Source organism: Antechinus flavipes, chromosome 6 (genome assembly GCF_016432865.1).
Source record: "Antechinus flavipes isolate AdamAnt ecotype Samford, QLD, Australia chromosome 6, AdamAnt_v2, whole genome shotgun sequence".
Taxonomy (NCBI): Eukaryota; Metazoa; Chordata; class Mammalia; order Dasyuromorphia; family Dasyuridae; genus Antechinus; species Antechinus flavipes.
Window position 1 is genome coordinate 106,145,788 of NC_067403.1, and position 12,459 is coordinate 106,158,246.

The 12,459-nt window shown below is 36.1% G+C and overlaps 1 protein-coding gene across 2 annotated transcripts in view; it reads left to right on the forward strand.

The window, feature by feature from the left end:
- GALNT7 (polypeptide N-acetylgalactosaminyltransferase 7) overlaps positions 1–12,459 on the forward strand; it is a 194,121-nt gene that overhangs the window by 18,742 nt on the left and 162,920 nt on the right. The gene's annotated exons all lie outside the window — the stretch shown is intronic.

Sequence of the window (12,459 nt, forward strand, 5' to 3'; positions counted from 1 at the left end):
TGATAGAATAAAGAAGGGAGAAACTTGTGTCAGAGATACTAATTAGGAGGCTGCTGGAATTGTCCAGGGAGGAGGTGACATGAAGCTATGGCTATGTATAGAGAAGAGAGCAGATAAAAGAAATGTTGTAAAGACCTTAACAATCACTTGAACATGTGAGTCTTACACTCACATACTGAGTTTTCACAAATCAAAGATGGAACTTGGTTGTAAATCTGGGCAAATGGAAAGATAATGGTGCCCTTGACACAAATACAAAAGTTCATAAGAGCAGTGAGTTTGGGAAGAAAAATAATGAGTTCTATATGTTGTTTAAGATGTAAGTCAGATACCCAGTGGGCAATGTCCAAGGCACTGTGCCATATGCTTGGGCAGGTACAGAGAGGAACAAACAATCTCTTTGAGGAAATAAAATATGTTTAGAAGTAGTGATAATAAAAGGGAGAGTGTGATAAGTGACACAGGACATTTAAAAATAAAAGGAGCTGGGTGTCCAGAAGATGGAAAGATCACTTCTGTGGAAGGGAATTGAAGACCAAGGATCATTAGGGAAATTTTCCACTGCAGCTTTCTCCTGTTGAACAGAAATATGCCTTTCTGGGAGTTTCACACAGTTTCTGGGGCAGCCCAGGACAAATGTATTCCCCTGCAGATGTTTGAAGAAAACTCTCACTGCCTCACTAAGTCATGGTTATAAGCTTCTATTTATAGAGTACTTCAATGTTTTCCTTAAAATGACCCTGTGAGGTAAGGTCACAAAAGCATAATCTCCCTTTTGCAGATAAAGAAACTTGAGTTTAGAGAAATTTTATACAGCTGGCGTCAAGTCCGTGACTCCTAATTTCATATTTAGTGTTCTAGATGATAGACTCCTTGATATTAGGGGATTATGCCATCTTTCATTTCTGTCTCACCAGAATTTACTATGGGTTCAAATTTGGTCTCTGACACCTATTTAGCCCAGTATGCAGTGATCATGGGAAAGTAACACTCATTCCCAGCTTCACTTTCTGTCATTCATAAGAGGGGATCCACCGTACTTGTAATAATTGAACTTTTTGAGGTAAGGGTCACAGTAGTGTGTTTAGAAAATAGCTTTTGGATTTAGGATTTTTAGAATTAGGAAGATCTGGTGGGTTCAAGTCCTGTGGGAGAAACATGTAAAGATGCATCATCCTTGGCAGGTCACTGTGCCTCTTAATCATTGCCCATCTACATTGGTAGAAGAAGTCCCCCAATGGGAGCTCCTAATGCTGATAAAATCACAGATCTAATCAAAATAGAACCCATCTCACCTCAAAGAGTTGTTATGAGGCTCAGATGGTGGTAATGTACTATTAATGTAAATTATATGCTTTAAAGTGCTATGTAAATATCAGTTATAACTATTGTGTTTTTATTTCAACTCAGTAGACCAACCCAGTTGCCTAAAGTTCTGGAAATTCTATGAATCATTTAAAAAACAATAATAAAAAGGAGAGATCAAAAATCTAAAATCTATCCATTTGGTCAGCTTTCTAATATCTTTTAACGACTGAAAACTTCTTTTTTCTCTCAGAATTCCATGACTTATATTGTCCTTGCTGATTTAGGATAAGGATATTATGTTCAAATTTAAAAATTAATTTAGAGTTGGCTGATATATTAAAAAACCCAAAATCCCCAAACCCCAGCATAATGCTAATTTGATTTAGTGTAAGCTAATCTGCCTTTGATCAGTATAATCATCTTCTGATAAGACTGACCCGAGGAAGCTGGACACACTCTCACTCCAATGCTTCACAAAATTGTACCTCAGACTCCTGAAAAGAGTTTCTGTCTTCAGAAGTACCTAATTTACCACCAGGTGGGAAATTGAGATTCTTGAACTTCAAAGAGAAGGATTCAACATAAAAAAAAAATTTTTTTTTAAAAAAGCTGGTGATGTCTTTCTTCCATTAGGGAATTTCCCAAAGAGGTAGGGTGATGGGGTAGAAATGGGTATTGGAATTTTAATTTGGGTTTGAGTGAGGATACTTAGTGTCTATGTGACCTGTCTGACTCCCCATTTCTTCATCTTAGAGATATAAAGTGTAGTTCTTTCATAGCATGAGAAAATCACTTAATGATGATTTTTAAAATATAAACCACTTAAAAGCTTCCTGTCTCGAGCAATATAACGAATTAAAATGGAAGTGATCTTTATTTAGGAAAGACAACAGAGCTCTTCAGCTTACGAACACTAAATATAAATCTCTGTATCGTGGGGGTGGTTACCATGAACAAGTACAAGTCTGTATGACTGAAAAGCTCTCGGCTGTCTATCTCCTCACACATCCTTAACACACTCCAGCTTCTCTATTAGCTCAAGTGTAACCATAGCATTGTCTTTTTTAAAATTCAATTTTATATTTATTTTCATTTAATTCATTTTAAATTCAGTTCTATTTTATTTTTAATTCCAAATTCTTCTCCCTCCCCATCTCCCTTTCCCTGACCTCTACCCATTCAGAAAATTAGAAAAAATTGTTATAAATAGGTAGAGTCCAACGAAACAGATTTCCTACTTTAGCCACATCCAAAATGTATATTGTATGTGTGAGACAGAGACAAAAGCCCACTGGTTTGGGACTTTGCTTATTGGTGGAGATGAATGTCTTGCCAGGGCATTCATCCCCTCAATGAGGAGAGTCCTAGTCCAATGGGCTTTGGGAGAGGGGCTACATACGAATGCATAATACATATGTGAACATATATGTATGCATGCATACACACTTCAGTTTGTATCCAGAGCATGTTGTCTCTCTATCTGGCGATGAATAACATGTTTCATCATGAATCCTCTGAAACTGTGGTTGATTCTTGTATTAATCAGAGTTGCTAAGTTTTTTTTAGAATTTAATATTGTTTTCTCCGATTAGATCACAGACCTGTTAAAGTTCAAATGATCCATGAATTTTTGAAAATTCAAATATTTTATCTTAATGGAATTTGTACATAATGGGAAGTTTGAAGAAAAAACCCCTACAAATCTGTCTCAGTTCATGGTAATGAATCCAAGCTTCCTAGGGCAAATTAGTTGATGTTAATTATGGATGTGTTGGAGGAAAATAGGAGTTTGTGTGTTTAACTGGGAGAAGAGAAGTAGGTATCATTCAGAAAGGAAGGAATCTTAGAATCCTGGAATAAGTAAAACTTTAAGAAATCTTTTAGATGATAATTGGTCATAATAATTAATATTTGTATAGTGCTTTAAGGTTTGCAGAGTCCTTTTAAAATATTATTTCATTGACTCTTTACAACAATCCTGGGGAGGTAGGTAGTAATAATAATAATAATAGCATTTATATAGCATCTACTATGTGCCAGGCATAGTGCTATGTGCTAAATGCTTACACATATTTTCTCATTTGATTTTTACAATAGCCTTGGGAGGCAAGTGCTATTATCTCCATTTTTCAGATAAGAAAACAGACTGTCAGAGATTATGTGGCTTGCCCAGGGTCACACAAATTTTAAATGCCTAAAATTGGATTTGTATTTAGGTATTCCTGACTCTACGTTCAGTGCTTTATCCAAGTGAGCCTCTAGGCCTCTCATTTTTCAGAAGAGGAAATTACTGTTCTAAAGTCACAGTGTTAATAAATTGATCAATCTAGGATTGGATGACAGGTCTTTAGATATCTGGGCAAATGCATTTCTCACTAAATTTAAGTTCATATTTTTGGTTGGTATCTTCTCAGGGCCTAACATCATTGCCATTCAGGAGAACAAAGAAGGATTTATTTGTCCAAGTGTAAGTCACCAAAATCAGAGAAAAAAGGCCAACTCTGGGCTTTTTATTTTTTAGCTGGTTAATTTGGGGGCTTTTAAGTTAACTAAACTCAGCAGTTTCCTAGAAAGTCTTTGGCATTATTTCCATTCTCCTCCGGATGGACTACATATCCTGTCTCTAGGACTTATATTTTTGACCTAGTTCCTTTTTTCTTCTGGAGTTCTGTAATGGCTTCTGCATGAACATTCCAGTCTTCATTATGGGTTTTTTTGTTTGTTTGTTTGTTTTGGTTTTTGCCTCTAGCTTTCTCTCAGACTAACTCAGATTTTTGACTCATCTGATTCTGTTCTGTGCCACTCCACAGATGAGCCCCTTCTCCCTTCCCAATAACAGACAGCCAGGCTGGAAAACTAGCATTTTATTTAGACTTTAGAATTTTAAAAAAATTATTTTTATTTTATTTTATTTTATAATAACTTTTTATTGACAGAATCCATGCCAGGGTAATTTTTTTTTTTTTTACAACATTATCCCTTGCACTCGCTTCTGTTCCGATTTTTCCCCTCCCTCCCTCCACTCCCTCCCCTAGATGGCAAACAGTCCTATATATGTTAAATAGAATTTTTTAAAAATTTAAATGGGATTTTAAAAAGTAGCCAAGCATATTAACATTCTCCCATAGGAACTTATGCTTGATTTTTATTTTATTTTATATTATGTATTGCCACCTCTTTGAGTCAAGAGCAGACTGATTTTTTAAAAGATGTGGGTAGTTACATGTCTCTATTTTTGCAATTACAAAAGTATCCATTGTGATGCCATGGATAGGACATTGGTCCAGGATTTAGGAAACTTCTAAGCCCAGCTATGGCTTTATGATGAATTGATACATAGGCAATCATGTAGAAAGTACCCAATCTTGAGTCAGAAGTCAGAAATATATAGCTTGCAAGTCTATTACTAAAAAAAATTTTTGTTCAGTCATTTTCACTTTCTCTTTATGACCCTATTTGGGATTTTCTTGGTAAAGATATTGGTAGTTTGCCATTTCCTTTTCCAACTAATTTTGTAGATGAGGAGATTGACTTGCCCAGGGTCTGTCACAGCTTGGAAGTTTCTGCATCCAGATTTGAACTCATGATGATGAGTCTGCATTGCCCAAGGTCCCACAGATAATAAGTTTCAGATGGTTGGGATTTGAATCTCTTGACTTCAATGGTTTTTCATTCTTTCTCAGCATTCTATATTTTCCAGGACATGTAAAAACAGGATGTTCTTGATGATAGTGTCATTCCAGCTCTGAAACGGTGCAAGAAATGGGCAAAATACTGACAAGATAAAAACAAATGTGCATATAGGGAGCTGCAAGCTTTTTGCAATTTGGTTTAGAAATATGTTTTGCAGATTTATTCTTTGCCTGTCTTTAAGGAGACAGCAATTTTCCCAGCTCAATTGATACATAGGCAATCATGTAGAAAGTACCCAATCTTGAGTCAGAAGTCAGAAATTTTCTAATTGGAAGAGAGACTCTGATCTGAAGGAGTTGTTTCCACTGTGAACTTTCCTCCTCAACCTTTACCATCACAGATCTCAGAGTGTGATTTCTGCTTTAAAATATTTGAGTCAATTGAGCTTCTTTCCTTAGTGAGCTGATAGATATCTCTGCCAAGAAGTTATTTAATGAATTTAGTTACTTTTCTTCTCAAAAAACCATATAAACTGACCCTGGTATTTAAGGCCTCCCACATCCTGGCCCCAGACTTCCTTTTCAGACTTATCTCTCTTGAGTTTTTAACATAGCCCCTGTTCAAGTAAAGCCATGCTACTCAGCTACTCCATGCTAATGCATCTGCCCACTCTGTTTGTTACTTGGGGCATGCCGGCACTACTCCAGTCACACAGGCTCTCTTCTCCTCTTGCTCTTCATCTGAAATTTATTAATCAGTCATGTTTCCTTATGTGCCTGGCACTGTGCTAGGGATGAATAAAAAAGGCAAAAAATACCATCTTACCTTAAGGAGCTTAACATCCTAATGGGAAAGACCATATATAGAATGTTTCAAAAGTCTTATTGGAGTTAATTAGTTTAATTTGTTGCATACACCTATGTATAAATTACTATTTTAGCTTAATATGATGCTAAGACTTTTGGAACACTGCATGTTCCAATTATATATATATATATGTTATATATTTATATGATATGCATATGCATATATTTATATAAGATAATATTTATAAAATGTTTTTTCAAACTAAAGCACTATATAAATGCTATCTATTTATTATTATTATAAGGAAAAGATGGGTGATTTCCTTAATTGAGAACATTCTAGTAGCTGGGAGGATATTCTACAAAAATCAGAGAGAATTGAGTTGAATTTTTAAGTAAGCTAAGGATGTCCCAGAGAAGAGGGAGACCAGTATGATATATGTGAGGGGCTGTCGTGTAAATACATGGAGAGAAAAGATGGAGTATGATGTAGAAGCAATAGCCTGCCTGCATTGGCTGGATTACCTGCAGTATATAGAGAAGAATAAAATGTAAAACGTTAAGAAAGGTAGGAAAGTGCTTTGTTATTAAGTGCTTTAAATATCAAGAACAAAATGGGAGCCACTGGAGTTTGAATCAAGAAATGTGACATAGTTAAATCCAACTCAAGGGCTTTCTCCTCCTTTGAAACCTTAAGAGCTCCCAGTAGCTTCAAGTGAACTCTTCCCTCTGAAATTTAGTGTGTTAGCTTAGGTTTGACCTTTACTTCCATATTAGGAACCTAAATTGATCTGTAGCGGGGTCTTAGAGGTCAACTAATAACATTCCCTCATTTTACAGAGGAAATAACTAAAGTATAGAGAGAGGTGTTAAAGAAACTTGTTTAAAGTAAGATAGGAAGTAGTAGAGCTGAGGTGCTTTTTACATTTTATCTTTTATGTGTTTTCACAAATCTCTCCCCATGCATCTATCTTTCTTTCTTTCTTTCTCTCTCTCTCTCTTTCTCTCTCTTTCTCTCTTTCTCTCTCTCTCTCTCTCTCTCTCTCTCTCTCTCTCTCTCCCTTCCTTTCTCTCCTTCCTTTCTTCCTTTTTTTTTTAGTGGAGTAATATTATTATTTTACAAATTTGGTAAACAAATTAATCAGTTGCAATCTCAAAAAAAGGGTCGAATATCCTTTTGTTCTAGTCCTGAAGAACTAAAGTATTGGTTTTATATATATATTTTTTTACAAATTATTTAACAAGTTCTTGATGATACTTAATTTTCCTCTTGACAGTTTGAACTATGAAATTCAAAATCACATATTTTACCATTAGCAGACAAGCTCTACTAAGTTGTCTGGGCAACCCTTTGGTCTGTAATCAGTGACTCATAGTTAACTGTTTAAAAAACATTTCTTTAAGCAACTGGTGCAGGTTTAGGTGTCAAGAAGGAAGGAATCTCCCTTCCTTCCCTGTCAGCCCCTCAGATGTACACTTTAATAACTGAAATTAGACTTCTGCCTTTGCTGAAGGAAAACTTTGGGAGGAAATTTACTCCACCCTTCAACTCTCTAATCTGAGGATAGATAGAGGAGGCTAAGAGAGATGGTATCCAGGGATTAGGGTTGAGATTAGAGATGACCAATTTATTCTGGAGAGGATAGCTTGTCCTGTGGTTCACTGTTGGAAAATGATTTTTATCCATCAAAATGACATTAAATGAGAGATATTACATTTATTTTGCCTCTACATCCTAAGGACCATGAGACCTTTCTGACTTGTAGCTGAAACTTTACATAGGTATTATCTGCCCCAGCTCCTGGAGAGAATGGAGTCTTATTTTTCTATCTCCAGTGCTTAGCACTGGATATTGACAGAGAAAGAATTCTTTATGCTTTTACTCATTCCTTTTGGGGAAAGAGGAAGTGCTATTTATCTCTCTTAAGGGTTGGTTGACTTGAAAAAATTAATAGCTTTATTCCTTAGGCTCTAGGGGTGGGAAAGGGTCTAGTTTCAGATATTACCAGAAATAGTAATGCAGTGTCAGAAGAAACAGTTTAAGTTGCTTTTTTTTTTTTTTTTTTTTTTTTTGGTGTAGCATTGTAGCTTTCATTAGCCCCTCAGCATGATCCGGAAGGAGCATCATTTTGTTACCAGGCCAAGGTGAAGGAAGATGCCAGGTTTTGTGTCATATTCGGCAGCAAGCCTCTTTTGCTTAAAAACCTTCTCTCTTTACCAAAGGCAGCAGTTGCTCGTATTCTTGCTCAGTACTGATCCAAATTGGGCTCCTCCGTCCTGGATGAGTGAGTGGAATACAGAACAGAGAGCCTGCTGTTGCATTATAAAGTTTGTTACCATACATGCTCCAAATCTGGGACGTATACCCACAGTATAACCATGCATTCGTGTATACATACAAATTCACTGACATTTGTACACATAGACACACACAAAATCTGGAATGCATGATGGGGATGGGAAGGAAGGAGAAGAATTTATATAGTACCTATTCCACATCAGGCCCTGTGCTAAGTGCTTTATACATGTTATCTCGTTTCAACATCACAACAATTCTGCAGGATAGGTGCTGTTATTTTTTCTACTTTCCAGTTGAAGAAACTGAGGCAAACAAGAGTATCCATGATTATAGAACTAGTAAGTGTCTGAGACTGGATTTGAACTTGATGGCTTTGGGGAATTCTCTATCTACTGTGCCATTTAGCTTCTCTCTGGAATATTGAAATAATTTTAAGTTTATTCATTATCTACCTTGTTCATCTTCCTCCCTCTCTTCTTTTCTTCCCTCCTTCCTTCCCTCCCTCTCTTTCTTTTTTCCTCCTTCTTTCCTTCCTTTCCTCCTTTCCCTCTTCCCTCGTTTATTCTCTTCCTCCCTTTCTTTCTTCCTTCCCTTCCTTTTTTCCCTCCCTCCCTTCCTTTCTTCCATCTCCTCCTTCCTTCCCTCCCTCCTTCCTTCCTTCCTTTTTTCCTTCCTTCCTTCCTTCCTTCCGAATATAGTATATATATAAAATATAGATATTTACCTATAGTTGTATATGTGTATATAGATATAAGTTTATAGGTATCTTGTTATCTATATAGGTGCCTATAAAGATATCTTTGTGCGTGTGTGTGTAGGTATTTATGTATATATATGCATCGATAGAAATATGTGTATACATAAGTATCTCTATACCTGTATATACATAGATATGGATACCTAGACATACACATATTGTCTATATAAATAGCTATACATACAAGCCATATATACACAAAAATACACAAGTATCTTTATAGCTATCTATATAGCTACTTGTATGTAAATGCAGGAATAGAGATAACTTGTATATACACATATAAAGATACACTCTACAAAGAGAGCTGTGTGTCCTACAGCTATATATACATATGGTGTCATTAGAGATATCTCTGTATGTATATACTAGCATATTAAATGTACATATGTATGTACACACACACATGAAAGGGACCCTAGTTCTCCCAGGCAGTGTCTTACCCTGCTTTCCTATTGTCCAAGGACTAGCCTGGCAGCGGGACACGACCAGCCGGTTGGCTACCTGCTGATAATTCATTTGGCCACAACAGTCATGAAGACTGTCTGCTAAGACAAAGAATGCTTACCACCTGCATCTGAGGAGAAGGAACACAGGTCAACGAAATCACCGTGTCTCTGAAGCACCAAAAGCATTCACGAATAGCAAGGCAAAAAGATTTCAAACCATCGCAGGTTTTAGGGAGGCAGGACAAAGGACGATAGCTGAAATATTTCATAATAACAAGGAAAATAAATAGCTTTGTCCTTAGAAGATAAACACTATTCTCTACTACCCAGTGAATATTTTCCTTTTAATGAAAGCAACCTCCTTTTTTAAGTCAAGCTAGGATGGTCTTGCTTCCTCCGCATAGGAGTTTCCCACTTTCTACCCAGATTAGTGATCTCCTGCCCCTTTTCAGAGGACATATGATTCTTTGCTTTCTGATGAACCAGAATTATGTATATGTATGTATGTATGTACACACATATAGATATACATAGCCAGTTTCTTAAGATGTGGTTAGTGACCCAATATGGGATCTTGTAACTGAATATGGGGGTTGTGAAGTTATGATTTATTATCATTAAATGTTTGATTCATATAATCAAATTTGAGCAAGTCAAATCAAACAAAAGTAGGTATGTATACCTATATATAGGTATTTACCAATATACCCACATCACATAAAAATTTCTCAGGCAAAAAGAGGTCACAAGTGAAAATAAGAATCCCTGCATACATATACATATACCTACATGTATATGTATGGACACATGGGTACCTACCAATGTGGATCAGCATCTTCTCTGGAGTTTATATTCTTAGAGAATCTTTTCAGAACAGTTGTTAAACATGCTTGCCAATATTTCTAGTTCTCCCCAACGAGATTAAAATGTAATTGGGAAGTAAGCAAAATAAATAAAAATTCTATATGATATAGAACATATTAATTTATGGTTTTCTAACTCATTCTGAAGCCATCAGAGATCTGTTTGAATTTGACACTACTGTATTCTAGAAGATGGATTTTGGAGGATCTGGATTCTAGTACCACCTCAGTTAGTCAATTGGGGCCTTTTATATATAGGGTATATAGAACTAAAGTTGGTGATATAAATGTAAATTAAAAAATGGTTTCTGCCCTCCCAGAGCTTGCAATCTAATGAGGTAAAACCATTTATAAAAGTGGTGGATGGGGAGAGGTCTTTTGGAGGTCACTAAGAATGAGCTCCTGAAGAAGGTGGGATTTGAGATGAGACTTCAAGGAAGCCATTAGACAGAGGTGAGGAATAAAGTTACTTCAGGAGTTGGAGATAGTGAATGAAAAAGCATTGAGTGGAGAGATAGAAAATCATGTACAAAAACAGGCAAGGAGGTCAGTATTGCTGGATTTTGATATATATGTAAGAGAGTAAAGTTCAAAAGACTTAAAAAGGTAGGAAAATGTTGGATTGTGACAAGGCTTCAGAAACCAAGCACAGGAGTTTTTATTTGATCCTTAAGACCATGGAGAGCCACTGGAATTTATGGAGTGGGGAAATGATATGGTCATTCCTGTGCTTTTGGAAAATCACTTTGTTAACTAAATGGAAAATGCATTGGAGTAAGGATCAGCTTAAAGTAAGGAGATCAACCATAAGACTATTGCAATAGACCTTAGGTGATCAGGATGATGCCTTTGTGACAGGAAAAAAGAAGACTTAGATGAGAAATATTGTGAATGTAGACATAACACTTGGCAGCAGATTGAATATTTGAATGTTGATTGTAAATGAAAATTTGAGCATGGGAACCTGGGTGATAGGACAACAGTAAAGTTCTTGAGACTAAGACTATGAAATTTATACCTCTGATAGCTATTGACTTTGTGTCTTCAGACAGTAATTTAACTTCTGACAATTCTCAAGTCTCTGTGTGGAATGAGTGGAGGGAATTTTAATAATGGGGATTTCTAACACTGATGAAGTCAGAGACTGAGATTATCCCCTTCCCCACTCCAAATATTTACATAAGACTGCCTTTGGAGGAATAGGGAATTAGAAAGGAAATGTGGTTCCTATCTATTCTTTCACTCCCATTCTAAACCCTGCTTTTGCCAAAGAAAGACCCCTGGTACCTCTTGATTTTCCTACTTCTAGGGAGTGTAGGACTCACTGAAGAGGGGCTTTGTTGTTCTAAACCAGAGTTTTTTAAACATTCCTTAGTCTCAAAAATTTTCCTCTGAGAATTTTTTCACTATCTTGGATATATAAGTATATAAATCAAACAGTTACTGATAATAAATCATAAAAAAATTTATTTTAAAACAATTCTTTAACATATAATTTTAACATTTATTAAGGACAAAAACAAAGTTGTATACTAATGAGATGGATGTTATGTATTTATTTTTACACAAAGAATTAAATCTTGGCAGAATATTTGTTACCTTTTATTGGTGTCAAATTTTTCACAACTCCCTCATTTAGTTATATGATCCCATATGGGGTGGCAATCCACAATTTAAGAAGCTTTGTTTTAAACCAATTCTCCCTCTACCCTTCACTAACCTTGAAATCCAGTTTCTACCTTGTTCAATTTTTTTTTTAAAGCACATATGAGGCAATACACATGGAATATCTGATTTAAGGACTTTGCCACCCAAACCGGTCCTTCCTCTTCCCCTAGACCCCATTTTTGAATTTTGGGTCTTCTGAACCTCTTAGCCTCTTCTGACTCTTCTCTATTTCTCCTCCCTTTTGCTTAAATGATTCCAGAAATACTTAGTTTGTCAGTATAGAAGTAGTTGTAATTATAGTCATTTACTCTGAACTGCTTACTACTTACACCTAATTATCATGTAGCACAATAATGATTATGCATATCATTCAATATGTGTCAGATTAACCTGGTTCTGAGTTTTATTTTATTACAACACTATATTCATTTCAGGTTTTCTTAGTCTTCTTAGTTGGGTCCTAAAACATGATAGGAAATTCCTAACTGCTGCAACCCACCCCCATCCCATCCTCCTCTGCAATGATCAGATATTAAACATATGGCTGCAGGCCAAACTGTTTTCCATTTAGTATCTAGCAATCTGTCTTTGTTTGGAAGATGGCCATGGGTTCATCCTGGAGATGCTCAGGATCAGATAGTGCTGCCAGCAAGTTAGGCAGAGCAGATAGTGGGGA